This window comes from Schistocerca nitens, chromosome 4, assembly GCF_023898315.1.
Source record: "Schistocerca nitens isolate TAMUIC-IGC-003100 chromosome 4, iqSchNite1.1, whole genome shotgun sequence".
Classification (NCBI taxonomy): Eukaryota; Metazoa; Arthropoda; class Insecta; order Orthoptera; family Acrididae; genus Schistocerca; species Schistocerca nitens.
In genome coordinates this window covers 373,115,928-373,140,100 of record NC_064617.1, presented here as the reverse complement: position 1 = coordinate 373,140,100, position 24,173 = coordinate 373,115,928, and the positions used below count along the sequence as shown (strand labels likewise).

At 42.1% G+C, this 24,173-nt stretch overlaps 1 non-coding gene across 1 annotated transcript; it reads left to right on the top strand.

Annotated features, from left to right (window-relative positions):
• Positions 1 to 2,371: 2,371 nt before the first annotated feature.
• Positions 2,372 to 2,445, top strand: Trnat-ugu (transfer RNA threonine (anticodon UGU)). The gene has a single exon. It is a non-coding gene; the product is annotated as a tRNA-Thr (tRNA).
• The last annotated feature ends 21,728 nt before the right edge of the window (positions 2,446 to 24,173 follow it).

Sequence of the window (24,173 nt, the reverse complement as noted above, 5' to 3'; positions counted from 1 at the left end):
GACAAGAGTAATATACAAAGTAATGGAAAAGAAAACTGAGGATCAGTTAGATGACGATCGCTCTGGCTTTAGTAAAGATAAAGGAACCAGAGAGGCAGTTGTGACTTTGCTGTTGGTAATGGAAGCAAGACTTAAGGTAGGTCAAGCCACGTTCATAGGTTTTATAGACCTGGAAAAGTCGTTCGACAATATAAAATGGTGCAAGATGGTCGAAATTCTGATGAATAGGGGTAAACTATAGTGATAGACGGGTAATACACACTGCTTAAAAAAACAAAGAGGTAACAAAAAGATTCGAAGACCAAGATCGAAGTGCTCACATTAAAAAGGGTCTAAGACTAGGACGTAGTGTTTCACCTCTGCTATTCGATCTATACGCCGACTAAACAAAATAAAAGGGATGGGATATTCAATAGTGGAACTAAAAATCAAGGTGAAAGAATGTCAGTGTTACGATTCGCTGATGACATTAGTATGTTCACTGAAAGCGATGAAGAATTATATAGATGTGCTATACGGAATGAACAATCTCATGAGTACAGAATATGGATTGAGAGAAAATCGAAGAAAGGCGGAAGTAATGAGAAGTAGTAGAAATGAAAAGAGCGAGAAACTTTACATCATAACTGGTGATCACGAAGTAGATTAAGTTAATTAATTCTGCTAACTGGACAGCAAAATAACCCAGAACGGCCGGAGCAAGGAGAATATAAACAGCGGAGTAGCACTGGCAAAGATTATGCTGATGTCCAAGAAAAGTATTTTAGTATCAAACTTCGGACTTGATCTGAAGAAGAAAATTGTGAGAATGTACGTTTGCAGCGCAGCACTCTATAGAAATAAGACAAGGACTGTGGGATAACTGAACAGAAAAGTATCGTAGCGATTTAGATGTGGCGCTATAGAAGAATGTTGAAAATTGGGTGGACTGATAGGTAAGGAATGAGAAGGTTCTCCCCACAGTCTTCGAAGAACGGAAGATATGGAAAACATTGACAGAAAGAGGGGACAAGACAATAGGATATCTATTAAGAGATCACGAAGTAAGTTGCATGGTACTAGAGGGAGATGTAGACGGCAAAAAGTGTAGGGGAAAACAGAGATTGGGATATATCAAGCAAATAACTGAGTACGTATGTTGCAAGTGCTACAGAGAAATGAAAAGTTTGGCAGAAGTGAGTTATTCGCGCTGGCCGTATCCATCCAGTCAGCCGCGCGGTTACAGGCGCCATGTAACACATTTGATTGAGCGGCCCCTCCCTCCGGAGGTTCGAGTCCTCCCCCGGGCATGAGTGTATCTGTTGTTCTTAGCATAAGTTAGTTTAAGTAGTGTACAGGTCTAGGGATTGACGACCTCAGCAGTTTGGTCCCTTAGGAATTCACACGCACATCCAGACAGAAGTCTGATTACTTGAAGAAAGAAACAAACGAAAACGGCTCAGTCATTGTGATAGATGTACTGCAGGTAGCGCCCTGGAACTCAAGAGCGATTCGTTCTACTGATTTCATGCTACTTTTGTACAAACACTGTCCGGAATTCGCAACGGTTTCTCCCGTCACTAAATGAAGTCGCCTGTTCTTGGATTCTCTGTGGTTGTTCTTTAGCGTTTATGCTTCATGATCATACCACAATCAGACGGCTTGGTCACGTGGTATCTAATGACTTTCCGACGTTTGAAGTAACTCAGCTCTCCCGACGAATCCCTACGGATACAACTTCGCTACTGATAACAAAATATTCCACGCCTCCTTTCCCTTTTTCAATGGTGGGGTCCCCTTTTGTGAGATCTGGTGCCCAAACAAAATCTGCATTACACTGGAGAGGTGCGGATACTTTTGATCAGCTAGTTAGTTTACGTTAAGCGAGAGAAACCTTTACCGAAATATATATATATAGGGTAACCATGTAACTATATATATATATATATATAGTTAAGTCTCACCGGCCACTTGACCATCTTCTTCCTCTGTGCGAATGCACAAACAGTGCCCGAATATATATATATATATCTAGGGTAACCATGTAACTATATATATATATATATATATATAAGTCTCACCGGCCACTTGACCATCTTCTTCCTCTGTGCGAATGCACAAACAGTGCCCGAATATATATATATATAGGGTAACCATGTAACTATATATATATATATATATATATAAGTCTCACCGGCCACTTGACCATCTTCTTCCTCTGTGCGAATGCACAAACAGTGCCCGAACTCTTACGGGAATCGGCATTGCGCCGCGAGTAATGAGTGTAATGGGCGGAAGCACTACGATTGTAGTGCGGGACAATACGTTGAGAATGTGGGTTTCGCAGGAGGCGTGCCAGAGATAAATCCCTGCAGTTGCGCTATCTTCTGTATCCTCGGTGGCTCAGATGGGTAGAGCGTCTGCCATGTAAGCAGGAGATCCCGGGTTCGAGTCCCGGTCGGGGCACACATTTTCATCTGTCCCCGTTGACGTATGTCAACGACTGTAAGCAGCTAAGGGTGTTCATTTCATTGTAATATCTTTACCGAAATGTCGTCCTAGCTAAGTAGCTGCAGTTTAAAGAAACTCCTCTTGGGACGACACCTGCGGGAACGCCGCGCGTGTTGTCACAGTGCGTCGCTCGCATCGCGCCGGAGCGCCCGCGGCCACTGAATATAATCGCCGGTAGCAACAGGAGCAGCACGCCCGCGTAATGAGAGGGATTTACTTGCGGCCGCACGTAGCGTCGCGGCGCGCCACCCACTCCTTGCACGCCGTAATGATAATCCGCCGCAACAGCTTATGTGCCGGATTAACACCAGCCCGCATCTCGTCTCCACCTTGCAAGCGCGGCACAACTCCTCACCTGTAACCGGCGCTCCCCCACTGAGCCGCGTTCCTGCAGACACTGCCTAGCGAAAGTAAACAAGGCGAGCGTCGAAGCCTGTATTACCACAGTTTATACCTGTTTGAACCTGTGTGAGGAAGCAGTCGGAGTTTCCGTTGTGGTTACAAACCTTGTGACTTTTCCGTTCACAACGAGCTAGCTGTTTTTTTGCGGCTACGGTTCCGCACAAGCAGTCTGCGGGGAGCGGACTGCCTGCTGCTGCAATTCAAGGAAGGTGGAAGATGAGTCGATGCCTTCGGTAATGAGATCACTGTGGAAAGTGCCCTAGTCGATTTGTAGGAGAATGTGGAAGGAAATCGTCCGTGTCCTTTCTGAAAGAACGAACTTGATATTTTTCTTCAGGGAAACCATGTAAATCTTGAATGTTTGTGGGAGACGCGAATATGAGCGTCGGTTCTTCGGAGTGCTGGTCAATTACTTTAACCATTGCGCCAACTCGCTTGGCCCCTCCATGTGATCAGGCACCGTACGAGCTCCAGAGCTTACGAGAATATGTAGAAGGCAAGCATCACAGATTAGGCACCAACGAAAAATCTCCTTGCTGATACACAACTGGTTCATTCATTGTGGACTATTATGCCAAACGGAGAAAACAAAATGGTAAATTAAATATTACTACACACAGTGTTAGAGGTATAGGTAAGTGCAGGTATTTCTATTGACTGCTGAAGACAGAGTACCGAACATAACACTTTAACATTTACTTCATTTTCAGACTAATGATTTCAGCTATTACAACTGGTATGTTTTTAGGTTGATTAATACCTCCAAATACGAGTGGCACAAGCATACCGTTAATGTTTATTTTCCCCTAGGCAGCAAATCACTTATCAAAGTGTGGGCGAAATGATGCAAAATGTGTAGTCTGTAGAGGCAGGCGCCGCTTACGTTTTCAAAAGCGTAAGACATTTGAAAACAGCCTAGAAAATCCGTTACATATCAACATCTACTTTCTCCCACTTTCGAAACTTTACAGAAACGGCCCTGTATACCTTGCTAGAAAGGACTCCTGAAGACACAACCACGTCGGCTGTGACTCAATCATTTTACCGCGATAATATTTCTCGAGACGTGCGAATCCTGCAAGGTATGCAAGAGAGCTGGTAACAAGGAGAAAGAAGGAGAAATGCAGTGGCCTAAATGATGATGTAGGAGTTCTTCCTGTATTATGCTTTGATATTTCATTTGGCAAGAGCATTGCTTGAGAAAGTAGTGTTTGAGTCCAGGTCAGGCATACGACAATCGTTTCATAAGTAATGCAGCACTTTGTTTTCTGAAAGCAGATTGATTTTATTCATGATTCCCATACGCCATATTATTCCCTACTCTTTTTGCTACATAAATCTACTCATCAGCACAGTCTCCGCTCAATGCGACAGCCTAACCCTACCTTACTGGGAGGGTCTGTGTACTCGCATAGTACCACTCAACTGGTCAATGTCGGAGCCCACTTCTTTCTCATCAATAACCTCCCCATCATCCTCATACTGCTTCTCGCGGAGTGCATCCTTCATTGGGCGCGGATAGTCCTTTGGTGCATCCTTCATTGGGCACAGATGGACCTTCGTTGGTCTTTATGGTCTTCTGTCAGGCAACGAAGAACCCAGTAGTCACACGCCTTTGAGTACCCCAACTGGTGGACGAATGGATCAGCACTACCAACAGAGATATCCAGTTTAGGAGGGAGGTGTATGGTTGTGATCCGTCGATCACCTCGTATGACAGGGTGCGCATTACGAAAGTCACAGCAATTCGCGGTCGGCGAACATATGGGAGATTGGACAGGTTTACGCAACCTTTTTGGGATGATTACAGACGCCTCAACCAGTTAAAGGGATCGTCGGAGTTTACAAAGCATTAGTCTGATTCATCTATTGTTACCAGACACACTACATTCTGATAACAAGTAGTTATGCATGTACTGCTAGAAAACGCCATCTACTAAATAAACTGCTTTGTGTTATTGTAGTTACGTTTTCCTCTTTGAAGTTAAACTTATAACACGCAGTCTCTCAAAAAGTACTGTAGTGGGTTAGCACATTCTTCCGCCATATGCTTCAATTTTACAAGCTCGTTTTGTAATGGTTCCATCTGCTTTCCCGGTTTAGCTGTTAATATTGAAAAAACTGGCACTTCCTTTGCTTCATTTTCCGCATACATCGATCCATTTTATGCACTCATATGACGTTACATTCGAAAGACTTTATTTTCGTTACGGAGGCCACTAAATGTGTTTCTGATTCATCTCTCGAGCGGTACAAGTATTTGACGAAATACGGAATGTTTATTAAATTTGCTGTCGTGCCATCTGCTATCTCAACTGTTGCAATGTGCTGTCAACCCAAAATAAGGATTTGTTTTGTAATTTCCCTATTCCTGTTGCAAGATATTTCTCTTTTATTACTTCAAATGCACCTTCTCATGCATTCTCGAAGCAATTTCAGAGGAGATTTGTTTACCTCGGATCAATTATGTTGCTTGAAATTCTCGCCTTTACTTTAACAAGTGTCTAGCTTCATTTTACAGTTTCTTTTCTGTTATATTCTTCGCACCTGCAATTTTTTGTTATTTGCATAATTTCATTTCTTAAATCATTGCCTATTTCATCTGTGTAGATGTAACTTTCAGTTTCTAAGAAGAGGAATTTTATTCTTGTTTATCTCCTTACTCTTATATCATCTCACAATACACACAGCTAATTTACTGCCTGATGCGATTGTTTCTTTTACTTTTACTCTTATTTTAAGCGTCTACGATCACTTTCAATTAAAAAGTTATTTAGGACCGTCATATTCTGTACAGTCTCTTTGTTATGTGATGAAATATGGTTGCTGTCATATTTAGCACAACTTTGTCCTGTCCTCGAACAATGTGTTGAGGACAAACATGTTACTCTCAGCAAATTACACTAACCTATTTCCTAAGTCATTTCTCTTCTAATGCTTCATAAAGAACCTTCAAGATCGACATCGACTAGTAAAACATCATAGGGATGTGTTTCTGCCTTTCTGTTCTTAAGTGAGGCTGACAATAAGATGAGCATGAAGAGCTTACTGCACTGTAGGGATTCATTAGAAAACCAGCAAACCGTGAGGTGCATGAAGAATGGTTACAACTTTACAACGTGCGACTGCTATGAAGTACACTGCATGTGTGTTCTGTTATCGTTATAGATGGATTTGTGTGTTTCTTTGATGATGAATGGTATACATTCCTCCGAGACCAATTCGCGCGTAGCCTCAGCCATTTCTAGACTGGGCCGCAGCTGTGCGATTTGCTAAAATTAATCCAACGCAGTATTAATCATGTACGTCCAGCCGTGACCTTCTCTTCACCATGTGCACTGAGAACACCGAAGAAGACTAAATAGCAACGCATCAGTACAGCAGACGGTCCTCGTGCCGCAGTGCAGCAACGTAGTACTGCCCGCTTGAAGGCCCTCATTGACCATGGGATATCGCCTGGCGGAAAAAAAGTGATTTGTGCTCTCTCCGCTCATAGTACAAAGTTCATTGATAAAAGATACGATTACACAATGATATATGTAGTCATCTTGAATGGCAGTGTTACGAACGAGCAGTTTAATCTTCCCTGCTGCATGACAATACTTAGCTTCTGCTAATTATTAAACACAGCATATTTCCGAAACGTTAACGTAGTGTGTTTTAGTGTCAGTTAGTTCTCCATTCTGATTTTAAAGCTGCCAGTCAGCATTATCCTAGTCACCTTTGAAACGTTGCCTCAGATGTGACAGAGATCAGAGAAACGTCTAAGATCTTAAGATTAGCTGCAAGAGAATTTTATACCCAGCGTGGGAGGGAATGTCTATTAGGTCAGTTGATTGCTGTGATTGAATTTCGAACGACAGAGATGGTGGGGATGGGTCGGAAAAGTGGCAGCGGTTTACAAAAAGTGAGAGCATTATGTTATAATTATTAATTAATTTACAAGACGGAAGTAAAACTCCACACTCATATATGATAAGATGTAGAGTTTTCAACGTACAGAGGCTAGTCGAAGACTTTATGTAACGTCGAGACAAGGGAGCTAGCTGCGTAACGGGACCCAAGCCCTGTTCTGTGCTCAAACGATTCAAGCACGCGAATTCCGTGCGAATCAACGTTTACCATTATCGAAGTGAAACCATCAGCTCAAAATTAGGTTGGGCACCCACCAGCACAGCTTCACCTCGTACAAGAAGCAGCAACGTTTATCTATATCTACATTTAGATACAAAATAGTCTAGTGATCGCACGACGCATGGCGGATGGTTCATTACATTGTTATTAGTCATTTCCGTTTCTGTTCCACTTTCAGACAGAGGCAGGTGGAAACCATTGTGTACGTGTCTTTATCTAAGCCCTAAGTTCCCCTATCTGATCGTCGTGGCGATTGCGCAAAATGTACGATGGCGGCAGAAGAATCATTCGTCAGTCAGATTCAAATGCCGATTCTCCAATTTTCCTCAGTACTGTTTCGCGAAAGGAACGTCATCTTCCCTCCATGGATTCACATCTGAATTCACGGAGCATCTCGCTGAAACACGCGTATTGATACCAGTAACACGTCTAGTAGCCCGCCTCTCAATTTCTTCGTTGTCTTCCTTCAATCCGAGCTCGATGGAATGCCAAACACCCGAGTAGTACCCAAGATTGGGTCACACTAGCGATCTATAGGTCTTCCTCTTTACAGATGAGTTCCACTTCCCTAAAATTCTCTCAATAAACTAAAGTCGATTATTCGCCTTCCCTACTACCGTCGTTGACGTGCTCGTTCCGTTTTACATCGCTCTGCAACATTACGCCTAGACACTTAGTCAGCATGAATGTGTCGAGCAGCAAACCACTAATGCTGTTTTCGAATATTGTGGGATTGTTGTCCCACTTATCTCCATTAACTTAAGTTTTTGTATGTTTAGAGCAAATTTCCATTCATCACAACAACTAGAAATTTTGTCTGTCTTGTATCCTCCCTCAGTCACTCAGTTCGCGTACATCAAAGCGTCATCAGAAACAGCCGCAGCTTGCTGTTCACTCTGTCCGTCATATCATTTATGTATGTAAACAATGCGAGCGATCCTATCACACGTCCCTGGGACAAGCCTGACTGTCTCTGCTCAAAACTCGTCATCGAGGACAATTTGCTACGTTCTATTATTGAAGAAGACTTCGAGCCACTGATATATCTAGAAACCTAATCCGTAGGTCCTGCTGCAGTGGCGCACCTGTCAGAGATTTTCAGAATCTAGGAATGTGAAAACTGCCTTTTGCGCTTTATTCATGGATCGCAACACATCATGTGAGAAAAGAGTTATCTGGATTTCGAACCACTGATGCTTCCTAAATTCGTTCTGATTACTGGGCAGAAGCTGTTTCGTCCCCAGGAACTTTAATTCATGTGAAATCAGAATACGTGCTATAATTATGCAGCAAACCGAGGTCAAGGGTATAGGTCTGTAATTTTGATGGTCCATCTTTTCCCCTTCTTGTATACCGGACTCGCCTGTGCTTTTTTTCAGTGGCTTGGGACATTGCGCTGGGTGAAAGATTCGCGACAAATGCAAGCTAAGTAAGGGGAGAATGCTGTACAGTACTCTCTACAAAATTGGACTGGGATTCCTTCCGGACCTGGCGACTGACTCAGCTGCTTCTCTACGCCTGTTACTACACCCTCCATAGCCGGCCGAAGTGGCCGTGCGGTTAAAGGCGCTGCAGTTTGGAACCGCGAGGCCGCTACGGTCGCAGGTTCGAATCCTGCCTCGGGCATGGATGTGAGTGATGTCCTTCGGTTAGTTAGGTTTAACTGGTTCTGAGTTCTAGGGGACTGATGACCTCAGAAGTTAGGTCCCATAGTGCTCAGAGCCATTTGAGCCAATATGTGGTCGACAACCTGTTGGTGAGAATCATTGCAAAATAGTATTGGTTGGTAGTTCAGTGCCTGAAGCTACGATACCAATAATTATTGCATTAATTCGTTGTACACTGTGGATAATTAAATTTGGTTTATAGCCGAGTACACGTAGTTAAAATCATGCATCTGCTGTTTATTTCTTTAGTGAGCCTTGTCAAGTGCTTGTTATCACTTAAAATGAGATTCAGAATCTGGTGGCACTCCTGTGATGTTATCGAATGTTAATGTGTTTCATTTTGAGAAACTTGCTTCTGACACAGTCTGTTGCATTACAGAGTCAAAGACAATGTGACACGTCTAAGATATACTTGGTGAGGTCAGAGTAACTCTCGCAGAAAGCTTCGTAACAACGTAAGAGCCACTGTATGCTGCTTATACCAAGATTTCTCCTGACCAGGAAGTGCAAGACATTTGCTGCTGCTATCACCAACATCTTAGTTACGCCCTTGACCTCTCTTTCTCGAGTAAAGAACAGGAGGGAAAAAACAGCTGTCATCAGCTGTGGTGTAAGCGCAAAGGAATCCAGTGAAACCTACTACACAGTATTAAAGATTTATCAGAAAGGACCACGGCTGTATTGTTAAACATTTATTGCGTCACGACCGGTTTAGATAGTTAGAACGACGTCAAGTTTCCGAGTTGTGCAAGTATCAATTATTTCGGAGTTACGCTTGTCTCTAGCGCTACATAAGATAAATATACCTTTTCAGTCTTGGTATCAGCAACCTGATGATATTCTACCGCACGAAACCGATCGCGGTTCAATGTCCCATTTATCTTGACTAACCTACGTAACTGTTTGTCCACATGCTAATTACAAAATCCTTCAAGCAAATGTTCTTTAGCCGTCAGGGGGACATCAGTCAGTATGATTATCTTTCTTGTAACTTCGTTTTCTACATAGATTTGAACAGCAGTATTACTTTTTTAAATGGCAGACTGTAATTTTTTTTCAGTAATTCATTTCCTCTCCTAAAGACGTATTCAAAAATGTATCACAGTGTACCATGCATTGAAACACAACGTTATTAATTACATAACACAACACTAACGTTGACGCTCTCACCGCTTAGTGCAGGTACTCGGGGTAATGGAACACATCCATATGCTGACGCTGACAGAGCACAAATGTAAACATAAGTAGAATCCACACCCCTCATTCCGACAACCACCGTCAGTTGAAGAGTTATGTGAGCAGAATGTACACCGACGAAGAGAAGGTAGGAATGCTACTCATCTGTGGGGAATGTAAGTTAGCAGAATATTAATTGTAATACTGATTTCCTATGTACGGGTAAATTTAGTACAGTACTTTAGTCCTTTTGAGTACTGTTGTGTAGAGTGGGCATACTGTAAAGGCTGCCCTTCCTACAAACTGCATCAACATAACGTTTCTTTTATTGTTGTTGTAGAAGGTAGGCGAAATACTACACAGGCAGCGAAACTGAACAGAGAGCGATATCCTGACACGAACCCATCTTCCCGAAGGATGTTTTCTTGTCTTGTTGCGACGCTTCAGGAAACGGGAAGTTTCAACCCACGACAACGCAATCGTCGTAGCACTCGCACAGACGAAGCTGCCGAGGTTACTGTTCTCCCTTCCGTTGAATGTTCTATTTAAGGATGAATGTTCCTTCTCAAAGAGCGGACAAGGAACATGCATTATTGATCCAGCGACAACCCCCGATGGCTTAGACAGTTGGAACATCAGCGTCAATGGAGAGTTAACGTCTGGTGTGGGATGCTCGGTACTACAATTATTGGCCCTTATTTCATCAACGGTCGACTAAACGTCATAGCGTATGCCAACTTCCTCAGATGAATTCTTCCTCCTCTTCTGGATGAATTGCCGCTAAGGACCAGAATGCTTGTGTGGTATCAACACGATGGATGTCCAGCAGATAATGTCTTGCGTGCACGTCCTGCTCTGAACCGAAGGTATCCTACCAGATGGATTGGTCGAGGAACATTTACTTGGCCTGCTAGGTCTCCTGATTTAAATCCTCTGGACGTTTTTCTTTGGGGATTTATTGAAGACGTTGTCTATCGCGCACAACTCCAGAGGACATGCAGGAACGTATTGTGTTTGCTTGTAATTCTCATCAGCAGGCTACACTGGAAGCAGTAAATAATTTTTCCATTCAACGAGGGCATCAATGTACCGGTGTCCAGGGTCACCACTTTGAGCACCTTTGAATGTTCTACTCTTGGACAATGGTACAGGAGAGCCAAAGTCTATTTTGTGTTATGTTTTTACTTGGTTTTCATTTGTTTTCTGACAACACCAGCAAGTGGACGGGTTTGTGGTCCCGGGCTCAAAGCCAATGTTGTGTTATGTAATTAATAACGTTGTGTTTCTGTGAACGGTACACTGTGATACATTTTTGAATAGGTCTTTAGGACAGAAAATGAATTATCGAATAAAAAATACAGGGCCCCCTTTAAAAAAGTCACACCGCTGCTCATATCTTTGTAAAAAACAAAGCTACAACGAAGGCAATCACGCTGATTGATGTACCCCTGACGGCTAAAGAAAATGTGCTTGAAACATTTTGTAATTTGCATGTGGACAAACAGTTATTTACGGTGGTCAAGATAAAAGAGACACCCTGCATGTATATCAATACAGCTGTGATGTTTCTCATTAATCATTATTATTATTTCTTTCCTTTCTCAGACGTTATGTCTGGTTAAAAATGGAAAGTGACGCGGACCTTGATCAAGCGTGACTTCCTTTTAACTGTACGGTATATGTTACATTGCATTTAGGAACTTTCGGGTACTTATTATTATTATTATTATTAATCAGCTGTGCAGCTCAAAATAATGAAGATTATTTCAGCCGCACGATATAAGAGCTGAAAACTATTGGGCGGATTCTTGAGTACAATCCCCTTAGGGTTATATAGAGACAGAGGATCAGAGGTCGAGATAGCGCCTTTCAGGAGAGGTTATTGATATTCAGACAGGTGGGCAATCAACCGCTCGCATTTTATCATTCCACCTCTACCTGGTTGACTTATGCGTTGACCGCGAAAGAAACACTACTTTGCCTTTATAATGTCGTAAAGCCGAACGTGCAGGCAGAAGCAATGGCCAGACGGCCAGCGCCGCGTCCGTGTACATATTGCCGCGGAGCACGCGAACGCTCGTAGCTATGAACTCCCCGCCGCGATGGACAGAAACAGACGACAGAGAACGAGATGGGCAAGGAGAGAGACGGAAAGCTAGCCGGACCGTACGCGCACAGCGGGTGGAAAATTACGTAAATATTACGCGGAAGTTCTCGTCGACTTAATTCTATGAGCGCTGCACCGCACCGAAGCAGGGCGCGATAAAGGAAACGCGACGGTAAATTAAACATTTAATTACGTCAGCGCCGTCAGCAGTGTGTGTAGCTGCTAATTACGGCTGGGCACGCCAATCAGTCGGCAAGAGCTATTCCTCAGCGGCTATCGTGACGCTGATGCATTGCCACAAAGGCAGTGCCGCTTTTCACCTCCAATCTCCCCCTAAGAAAGGATGCTAATTTACTTGTATGCCGTAAAAAATCGAAGTTGTAAATGTTCCTTTCACCTCTGACTGACTGACGCAGTTTCACGATAAGACACCCGAGTGTGTTTTATGCACGAAACAGAACGCAACTGAGCCGACCGTTCTGTTTGTAAAGGCTTTTAATAATGAAAAGGTAAAATGTATGAATTACTATCCCTCACTTTGATGCAGGAGTTGTAAAATAGTTAAAAAATATAAATGTTAACGGTACCAACTTTTAGGAGCAAAATGATTATGATAATATGAAATACGCGACAGGTAATACATTGCATGAAAAACACATCACTTTTTCGATTTTTGGTTTCACTTCCTTTAAAACAAAACATAAAGGATAGATTACATCGCCAAACAGAACCCGGAATCCAGCGTGGCCTAGGGGCCCATAAAGCTAATGTATAAAATTAGCAGTAACATTATTAAGGGTGTGACCTCTTTCATCTGCTTGCTGATTTGAATGAAGATTCATTCTTGGTATCTAATACATGAGCAAAGTCAGAAGTCATCAAATTTCTTTTGGGGCATCAGTCTTCTGACTTGTTTGTTAGGGCGCGCCATAGATACCTCTCATGAGCCAAACTTTACATCTCATAGTAGCAATTGCAACCTAAGTCCTCAATTATTTGCAGAAAGTATCCCATATCTGTCATACTCTGCAGTTTTTACCCTCTACAGCTCCCTCTAGTACCATGGAACTTATTTGCTGATGTCTTAACAGGTACATTATCATGCTGTCCTTTCTTCTTGTCAGTGTTTTCCAGATATTCCTTTTGTCGACGATTCTGCGGAGAACGTTATCATTCCTTATCTTATAAGTCCATTTTATTTCTTCGTCCTTATGTAGCACCAAATCACAAATGCTTTGAGTCTCTTGTGTTACGGTTTCCCCACGGTCGATATCTCAATACCATACAATTCTGTGCTCCAAAGGTACATTCTCACGTATTTCTTCCTCAAATTGAGACCTATGTTTGATACTAGTAGACTTCTCTTGGCCAGAAATGTCCTTTTTGCCAGTGATATTGTGATTTTGATGTCCTCCTTGCTCCGTCCGTCGTGGGTTATACTGCTGCCTCTATACCAGAAGCTTCGTAGCTACTTCGTGATCACCATAAAAGATGATAAATTTCTCCTTTTTTTATTTCTGCTACTTCTCATTACTGTCGTCTTTCTTCAATTTACTCTCAATCTATATTCCGTTTTCTTTAGACTTTTCATTCCTTTAAACAGATCATGCAATTCTTCTTCCGTCATCGTTTCTTTGGCGTAAAGATTGAACAGAAGGGGCGACAGTCTACAACCCTGTCTTACGCTCATTTTAATCCACGCACTTCCTTAATGGTCTCCCGCTCTTATTGTTCCTTCTTGATTCGTGTACATATTACATATTATATGTCTTTCACTATAGCTTACCCGTATTTCTATCAGAATTTTGAACATCATACACCTTTTGGGTTGTCGAAGGCTTTTTCCGGGTTGACAGATCCTATGAACGTGTCTTGGATTTTCTTGTCTTACTTCCATTATCAGCCGCAGTGTCAGGAGCTGCCTCTCTAGTGCCTTTCCCTTTCCTGCAGCCAAAAATGATTGTCATCTAATAGATCCTCAATTTTCTTTTTCATTCTTCTCTGCATTGTTATTGCCAGAAACTTGTATTCATGAGCTGTCAGGATGATGGAGTGATAGTTCTCGCACTTATCGACTCTTTCAAACTTGGGAATTGCAATTCTGGCCATTAAAATTGCTACACCACGAAGATGACGTGCTACAGACGCTAAATTTAACCGACAGGAAGAAGATGCTGTGATACGCAAATGATTAGCTTTTCAGACCATTCACACACGGTTGGCGCCGGTGGTGACACCTACAACGTGCTGAGATGAGGAAAGTATCCAACCAATTTCTCATACACAAAAAGCAGTAGACCGGCGTTGCCTGGTGAAACGTTGTTGTGATGCCTCGTGTAAGGAGGAGAAATGCGTACCATCACGTTTCCGACTTTGATAATGGTCGGATTGTAGCCTATCGCGATTGCAGTTTATCGTATCGCGACATTGCTGCTCGCGTTGGTCGACATCCAATTACTGTTAGCAGAATATGGAAACGCTGGGTTCAGGAGGGTAATACAGAACGCCGTGCTGGATCCCAATGGCCTTGTATCACTAACAGTCGAGATGACAGGCATCTTATCCGCATGGCTGTAAGGGATCGTGCAGCCAAGTCTGGATCCCTGAGTCAACAGATGGGGACGTTTGCAAGACAACAACCATCTGCACGAACAGTTCGACGGCGTTTGCAGCACCATGGACTATCAGCTCGGAGACCATGGCTTCGGTTACCCTTGACGCTGCATCACAGACAGGAGCGCCTGCGATGGTGAACTCAACGACGAACCTGGGTGCACGAATGGCAAAATGTCATATTTTCGGATGAATACAGGTTCTGTTTACAGCATCATGATGGTCGCATCCGTGTTTGGCGACATCGCGCTGAACGCATATTGGAAGCGTGTATTCGTCATCGCCATACTGGCGTAGAACGCGGCGTGATGGTATGGGGTGCCATTGTTTACACGTCTCTGTCACCTCTTGTTCGCATTGACGGCACTTTGAACAGTGGACGTTTCATTTAAAATGTGTTACGACCCGTGGCTCTACCCTTCATTCGATCCCCGCGAAACCCTACATTTCAGCAGGATAATGCACAACCGCACGTTGCAGGTCCTGTACGGGCCTTTCTGGATACAGAAAATATTTGACTGCTGCCCTGGCCAGCACACTCTCCAGATCTCTCACCAATTGAAAACGGCTGGTCAATGGTGGCCGAGCAGCTGGCTCGTCACAACACGTCAGTCACTGCTCTTGATGAACTGTGGTATCGTGTTGAAGCTGCATGGGCAGCTGTACCTGTACACGCCATCCAAGCTCTGTTTAACTCAATGCCCTGGCGTATCAAGGCCGTTATTACTGCCAGAGGTGGTTATTCAGGGTACTGATTTCTCAGGATCTATGCACCCAAATTGCGTGAAAATGTAATCACAAGTCAGTCTTAGTATAATACATTTGTCCAATGAATACCCGTTTATCATCTGCATTTTTTCTTGGTGTAGCAATTTTAATGGCCAGTAGTGTATGTAGATGATGTCTTTCCGAAAATCTGATGGCATATCGCAAGTTTCATACATTCTACACACCAGTGTAAATAATGGCTTGGTGTCACTTCCACTAACGATTGAAGCTTATTTAATGTTACAGTTTCCAAAGATCTTAAAAATTCTGACCCTAGTTCTGGATCCCCTATGTCTTCACTATCGAGTCCTGCTTCTTACGGTACTAAGTCATCAGATAAATCCTTCCCTCTTAGTGCCCCCCAATGTACTTTTTCCAATGTACTTTTTACTCTCTCCTCAGCATGCAACAGAGGAATTCCCATTGCACTCTTAAGTCACTGAATTTGACTTTTCTATATTCTGAGTCAGTCCTTGAGAAATTAATTTCTTTTTCGATTTCTTGGCGTTTTTCATGTGACCATTGCTAAGTGATTTGTATTGATTCTTGTCAATATTAATAATAAACCGGAAAAGCTCTGATTATATATATTTACTCAGTCTCGTCCAATTTCTTTCGTAAGAACTTCAAGTTACGCTACCAACAGTCTTCACAGCAGCTCTGCTAGGGGGACTGTTAGCAGTGTCACCGGTCTGACACAAAAATGTGTATCTGTACAGTTTTGGTGGTTTCTTATTAATAGGGGGCATGCTGAAAAGTAATGTCTTCAAATTTTTTATTCTTTTCTCTATATTAGTTGAGGTATTACATGTCATGCATGTTTCTCGAACGACTTCCACGCTTCGCTGACGCAACTTGCAACCCTCTGTCGCTAGTCGATTCCGAATTGTGGCCTGTGACATGGCGGTGCGTAATATAACAATCTCGGTGCTTGAGAAACAGCTTCTTGTAGTATTTTCAAACCACAGAAGAGTTCGTCCACATGGGGCATCCTCTCCTTTAGCAGGGCAACGCCAGACCACACACGAGCCCTTGCGACATCTGCAACAATGCGACGCCTAGCGTTCACTTTCATCCATCCTCTCCCATACAGCCCCAACTTGAATCCATCCGATTTTCATCTGTTTCCAAAACTGAAAGAACACCTTCGATGACTTCACTGTGACTGTAACGAAGCGGTGCTAGTAGAGGTGAGGTTGTGGTTCCGTCAACAGTTTCAAACATTCTGCTGTGACGTTATCAACAAACTGGTCTCTCGTTGGGAGAAATGTGTTCTTCGCTAGGGTAACAAAGTTGAGAAATAAATTTACAGCCAAGAAGAGTAAATATCCGGAATGCTAATAAACTCTGTTTTATGTAGAAAGCGTTAACAGTTTGCAAGTAAAAAATTCTGTGGTATTACTTTCAAGCAGGCCCCCGTATTAATAAGAAAACGCCACAGCTTTACTGATACACATTTTTGTGTCGTAATCAGTTTTTTTTTGTAACATTATCAGGGAACATTGCTAACAGTTTTCCTAAAAACGTAGTTATGAAGACTGTTGGGAGAGCAACTTGATGAAGTTCTTACGAACGAAAGCGATCTTGACATATTAAATGTACATGAATAGAAATGTGCTGATTTCTTATTAATATTAACAACAACCAGCTGAGGAGCTTAAGAACATAACACTTATTAAATAAACTGAATAGTATGAAGAATAAGTAATTAAATTAGTATGTTATTTGTTGTATAAGTGGCGCATAATTTAGTACAAACAGTGGCTCTAAACCGAATGGCCTTGTGCCAAACTAAGTTTGGGTGACGGATGCTGATATGGTCCATCTCAATTCCAGGGATCTTCAGTCGTGAGTGGTGGTTTGCCAGTCTCTTAGCAACTCATGAGAATATGGTTTTAACAGGTGAGAGGTGTGGGGAATGTTCTGGCCAAGGCAACACTCAAGTAAACTCTGATATTCAGGTAGATCAAGACAGCTTGGGAAACATGTACTCCGATAATGAAAGTGAACTTCCTAGAGATCTGAGAATAAGTTCATAGCTGCTGGCTATGTCCGAAATGTGACGTCTGCTGTAACTAGCTACATGAAGCAGAAGTGATTGTCTTGTGTACCCAACGGCATTCCTTACCTGTAAGTTAGATGCTGCACATATATGACAGTTTTGTGTCGTTTATTCCGGTCTATGATCACAAAAATTATCCTCAAATGATCGATTTCAGTAAGTGGTCACCATCTTCAGAGCTATATCAGCGTGTATGAGGGTACATTCTTTATGTCCTCCTAAAACAATATGTAGATTTCAATCAAGATTGGTACACAGACAGCAACGTTTACCAGTATTAGAACTGTGAGGGGTTACAGCCTCCCATAGAATGGGAGGTGTTTTTTTCTTCACCTGGCCTGTAGGCAGCCCTACACAACAAACCTGTGTGAGGGTTGTAGGAACCTGGGTTACCTTGCTGTTTTACAGGACAGCTTACATGTAGGGGCAAAAAAGGATTTTTGGCCCCCAGTATGTAGGCTGTCCTGCATTGCAGGCATATTGTGGGAGTAAATTGGCTTGCTTTATTGACCTGTTTTGCAGGGGCTGTATATGCAGATAGGCAAGACTGGCGGAAGGGTGAGGGGGATAGAAGAGGGTATGGACAAAGAGGGGGAGGAGGAGATGTCAGAGCTATGTTGGGAACAGAAGATAGAGAGCGAGGTGAGGGAGGAAGAGATGGGCAGAGAGTGGGGAGAGTAGGTGGTGGACAAGAAGGAGTGGTACAAAGAGTAGATTTACAGGGTGAGAGAGGGAGGAAGAGATGGGCAGAGAGTTGGGGGTGAAGTGATAGGCAAAGAGAAAGAGAAAGGCAGAGGGAGGGTCCAGGAGGACATGGGCAGGAGATGGAGAGAGATGTTATGTGGTGCTACACGTGATCTTCCTGACGAGTTGTCACTGAAAGCCTAATTTTTTTTAATATATATGCGACTGAAACTAATCTCCAAGCACTAATATTTCTTTGCTCTACTATATTAGAAAGTGCCGTATGGACGTATCTTCTTTAATTTTAACGGGAACAGATGTTAAAGCTTGATGATTCTTTTCTTGTAAGGTGAAATCGATTTTTCCCGTGATTTACCTTCTGATGTAAATCTGAACCTAGTAACTGTATAGTACATTCTCCAGATATTAAATTTTATGTATCGTTGTATGGCTACAGAATGCCATATCTTGTTCGGAGGTCATCTGTCTTTAAGTGAATAACATTAGTGTTAATGTAGGTCACTGTTTTCATAGAGGTTCTTGCAAAGAACACCGGTTCGAGGTGAACATCTCATAACTGAAATACTGCAGTACCTACTTCCCTTCATCTCGGAATTCCGTCGTCTAGCAAACGGTATATGTGAACCTGAACATCGACCTCAAAGTGTAGCGAAGCGTGATTCAGTCCATTGGATGACTTGCCTACTATGCTCCATATTCCAACCACTGTGCCATAGTGTCCACTGCAATCGAAATTAATGATGTCGTGACGTCAGCTAGGCCATACACATGTTTGCTGCGGCCACACAGTAAACCTGCAACGTCCTTTGAATGGGTTGGTATGAATCATTCAGTCAGTTGCGCCACCGATTCACGTCTATCCTGCTTTACTGCGCGGGCAAGCTTTGGATGTTCCTGGTCGATGCAAGGACGTCCGGCGCCTGCTTACAACGGTTTCGTTGTCAGTGTTCGTTCTTTATACACTCGAAGACAAGCCGAAAAAAATCAATATCTTGCACGTAATATTACTGCTGTATTGGTGCGCGTTTCACAGCTACGTAAATCAGTTAAACATTTTACCTCAGCGCAGTAATTAGTTTGGTTGGTTTAATGCTATTGAAAATTCGAGCGAAAGCGGTGAAAGAATGTGTCGAGTCTTTTGTTCATTTTCAACACTTAGGTTGCCTAGTACTAAATTTTCAGTAACTTTAAAAGAATCGAAAGTCTAAATTTTTAGCATCTCCACAGTATTTCACTATACGTTATGAAATATTCATGTTCCTAAACCTAATATTTCCTAAAGTAAAATTTATTTGTAAATCAACTACAGATTCAAACGCACCTCCTCCTCTTGCCAAAGTAAGCTAAACCTTACTCAGTTTCGAAAATGTTGTACCTAGTTACAGCATTGTGTAGCACAGAAATTTATGTCTTCGTGTATTTTTAAGCACCTGTATTCTTTATTGATTAAATATAATAACACAAGAATAAATGCAGAAAAACTAGTAATATCTAAACTCTGAGTTTTAAAAACTGCTTAATGTCACAATTATATTCCAAATATTCATTAGTCAATTTTGCCTTGTAAATTCAGTACTGTGTAACATTAAGTTTACTCTTGTGTTAGTTTAAGGGCTTTTTGGTTATGATGAATGAAAGGGGTTTGTCATGAGCGTAACAGTTTATTGCTTCCTCTGTAAAATTGGGCCAAGTGTGTTAATAAGTTTCGGAATTTGACATCTTAATTACAGGGATGCAAACGTGGTCGTTTATCTGTTGAAACGATTTACGTAAGAAATTTTCCAGCATTTCAGCCATAGTTGATAACGTCAATAAAGGATCAAATATAACTTGATGAGGTGAACGATAGCATATGAAATAAATTACTACAGGTGTATCAGCTGAAAGTATATAGTACATTAAATTAGAGGAGTGATATATTTTTTAAACGACGAGCAAAAGGAAACGTAAAATGACTGTTTGGACCACTTTAAGACGAATGAAACATTCTATGTAGCTGTTTCTTTCTCAGATTGAGATGTTTGTCCACGATCGTACACCAGAAATGAAATTGCGATAAAAGGAGTGCGTGGAAGAAGCACAACCTTCATCAGAAAAGGTGAAGTTTGATTCATTAGTCGTAAACGCCAAAAAGGGATAGTCCAATACTTCGTGTTCTGAAATAGCAGTATGAAAAAATATCCGAGGGGATACCAAAATTGGAAAGAAATCCATTACGGTGTAATAGAAAAGGAAATTACTGGAAGATTAGAACGACGGATTGCTGAAACTTCAATACTACCCACCGCATAACATGTATTTACTGCCACACTGAAAGTAATTTTTGGTTAACGAAACGTTTAAAGCTCAATAACGAGGTAACTGTGGCAGTAAATGAATAATTAGAAAACAATCTTAAAATAACCACTCGAGGATGCAATTAAAAATAATATTAATGATAAAACAAAAAAGTGGGAGAAATTTTTGGTACAATTCGTGCTTCGATTCAATAAAACCTAATCAAAAGTAGATGCTTAAAGATGTACGTCCTCAGGATCTTCACTGTAGCGTACAGCTTTATAATTCAATACATGTTCGCATGTTTCTTACACACTGGGATTTTTAATCCGAGCACTTCTTTGTTGGTCTTACACTTTTGCTATTCGCTCTTGGCTCTTGCACATGTCGTATATTACTCGTCTTTCTCTATAGTTTATGCCTATTTTTCTCAGAATTTTAAACATCTTTCAGCATTTGACATTGTCGAACACTTTCCGAAGTCGACAAATCCTATAAAGGTACATTGATTTTTCTGTAGTCTTGCTTCCGTTACCAACCTCAACATCAGAACTGCCTCTCTTCCCCTTTATCTTTGCTAAAGCCAAAGGGATTGTCGTCTAACGCACCCTCAGTTTTTCTTTACCATGCTTCTGTATATTATTATTGTCGGCAACTTGGATGCATGAGCTGTTAAGCTAATTGTGCGATACTTCTCGTACTTGTCATGTCTTACAGTCTTCGTAATTGTGTGGATAATATTTTTCCGAAAGTTAGATGGTTTATCGCCAGACTCAGACGTTCAATACAACAACGTGAATAGTGGTTTCGTTTCCACTTCCGTCAATGTTTTTAGAAATTCTGCCTTATTCGATCTTAAATCTTCTAAAGTTCTTTTAAATCCTGATTGTAATACTGTATACCCTATTTCTTCCATCACATCATCAGGTATGTCTTGCCCCTCATAGAGACTTTCGATGTAGTTTTTCCACTTAGTCGTTCTCTCGTCTGCATTTAACTCTGAAATTCGCATTGGATTCGTACAGTTAGCACCCTCGCTTTTAATTTCAACGAAAGCTAATGTGACATTCCTATAAGCTGAGTCACTTCTTCCAATAATCTTTTTCGCTTTACTCACGTTTTTCCAGCATTCATTTCGCCTTACCTTCCGTGCACACTCTGTTTATTTATTCTGTATTACTTAATTTCCCGAAACATTTTGGTACTTCCTTGTTTCACCGATCAACTGAAGTATTTCTTCTGTTACACATGGTTTCTCCGTAGTTACTTTTCTTGCACCTACGTTTTTCACTCAAACTTCTGTGTTTGCCCTTTTAGGGATATTGGTTCCTCTTCAACAGAATTGGCTACTGAGCTATTCCTTGTTGCTGTATCTGTAGCCTTACAGAAGTTCAGCCGTATCCAGTAATTCCGTGTCCCACTTCTTTGTGCACTGATTCTACCATTTGAGAAATCTTTCACGCAGGAGGATCGTACAAACATACCGCTGTTTGAGTCTCGTACAGATGCCAGTATTGAGGACATAGTGATAGACATCCCTAGGGTTGTGAAGCAGCTGAATGGATTGAAAATAAATAAATCACCAGGTCCTGATGGGATTCCAATTCGGTTTTACAGAGAGTTCTCTACTGCATTGGCTCCTTACTTAGCTTGCATTTATCGCGAATCTCTTGCTCAACGTAAAGTCCCGAGCGACTGGAAAAAAGCGCAGGTGATGCCTGTATATAAGAAGGACAGATCCTCAAAATTAGAAACCTATATCCTTAACATCGGCTTGTTGCTGGATTCTCGAACATATTCTCAGTTCGAATGTAATTAATTTCCTTGAGACAGAGAAGTTGCTGTTCATGCATCAGCACGGCTTTAGAAAGGCATCGCTCCTGCGAAACGCAACTCGCCCTTTTTTCACATGATATCTTGCGAACCATGGATGAAGGGTATCAGTCGGATGCCATATTCCTTGACTTCCGGAAAGCGTTTGATTCGGAGCCCCACTGCAGACTCCTAACTAAGGTACGAGCATATGGGATTGGTTCCCAAATATGTAAGTGGCTGGAAGACTTCTTAAGTAATAGAACCCAGTATGTTGTCCTCGATGGTGAGTGTTTATCGGAGGTGAGGGTATCATCTGGAGTGCCCCATGGAAGTCTGGTAGGTCCACTGTTGTTTTCTATCTATAAATGATCTTTTGGATAGGGTGGATGGCAATGTGCGGCTGTTTGCTGATGATGCTGTGTTGTACGGGAAGGTGTCATTGAGTGACTGTAGGAGGATACAAGATGACTTGGACAGGATTTGTGATTGGTCTAAAGAATGGCAGCTAACTCTAAATATAGATAAATGTAAATTAATGCAGATGAATAGGAAAAAGAATCCTGTAACGTTTGAATACTCCATTAGTAGTGTAGCGTTTGACACAGTCACGTCGATTAAATATTTGGGCGTAACATTGCAGAGCGATATGAAGTGGGACAAGCAAGTAATGGCACTTGTGGGGAAGGCGGATAGCCGTCTTCGGTTCATTGGTAGAATTTTGGGAAGATGTGGTTCATCTGTGAAGGAGACCGTTTATAAAACGCTCGAGCGTTTGGGATCCCTATCAGGTCGGATTGAGGGAGGACATAGAAGCAATTCAGAGGCGGGCTGCTAGATTTGTTACTGGTAGGTTTGATGATCACGCGAGTGTTACGGAAATGCTTCATGAAACCGGGTGGTAGTCTCTAGAGGAAAGGAGGCGTTCTTTTCGTGAATCGCTACTGAGGAAATTTAGAGAACCCGCATTTGAGGCCGACTGCAGTACAATTTTACTGCCGCCAACTTACATTTCGCGGAAATACCACAAAGATAAGATAAGAGAGATTAGGGCTCGTACAGAGGCATATAGGCAGTCATTTTTCCCTCGTTCTGTTTGGGAGTGGAACAGGGAGAGAAGATGCTAGTTGTGGCACGAGGTACCCTCCGCCACGCACCGTATGGTGGATTGCAGAGTATGTATGTAGATGCAGATGTAGATAGACTTTATCCTAGTCTTCATCACCTCTAAATTGGGATCTGAATCTGTATCTGCTCCTTGGTACGCCTTAAAATCCAGTATCTGATTTCGGAATCTCTGCCTGAACATGATGCAATGTAAACGAAATCTTCCTGTGCCTGCTTGCCTTTTCCCAGTGTACTTCCTCCTCTTGTAATTCTTGAACAGAGTAATCGCTAATTATAGCTGAAATTTATTGCAGAATTCAATTAGTCTTTCTCCTCTCTTGTTCCAAATACCAAGCCCATATTCTCCCGCAATCCCTTCTTCTACTTTTCTCCTACAACGAAATTCCAGCCCCCCCCCCCCCTATGGCTATTAGAATTTCCATCTCTCTTTATGTACTGAATTACCCGTTCAATATCCTGATATTCTTTCCTTGTCTTGCCATCTGCGTCTTGCGACGTTGCATGTATACTTGATCTAACGTCGTCGGTGTTGGTTTGCTGTCGAGTCTGATGAGAAAACTCTATCACTGAAACGTCCACAGTAACACTCTCTCTGCCCTACCCTCCTATTCATAACAAATCCTACACCCGTTATACCAATCTCTGCTGCTGTTGATATTACGCTATACTCCTCTGTCCCGAAATCATAGTCTTTATCCCATTTCACCTCACTGACCCTCACTATATCTAGACTGGGTCTTTACATTTCCCTTCTCAGATTTTCTAGTTTCCGTACCACATTCAAACTTCTGATATTCATCTCGCTGTCTCGAAAAACGGTACCCTTTCGCTC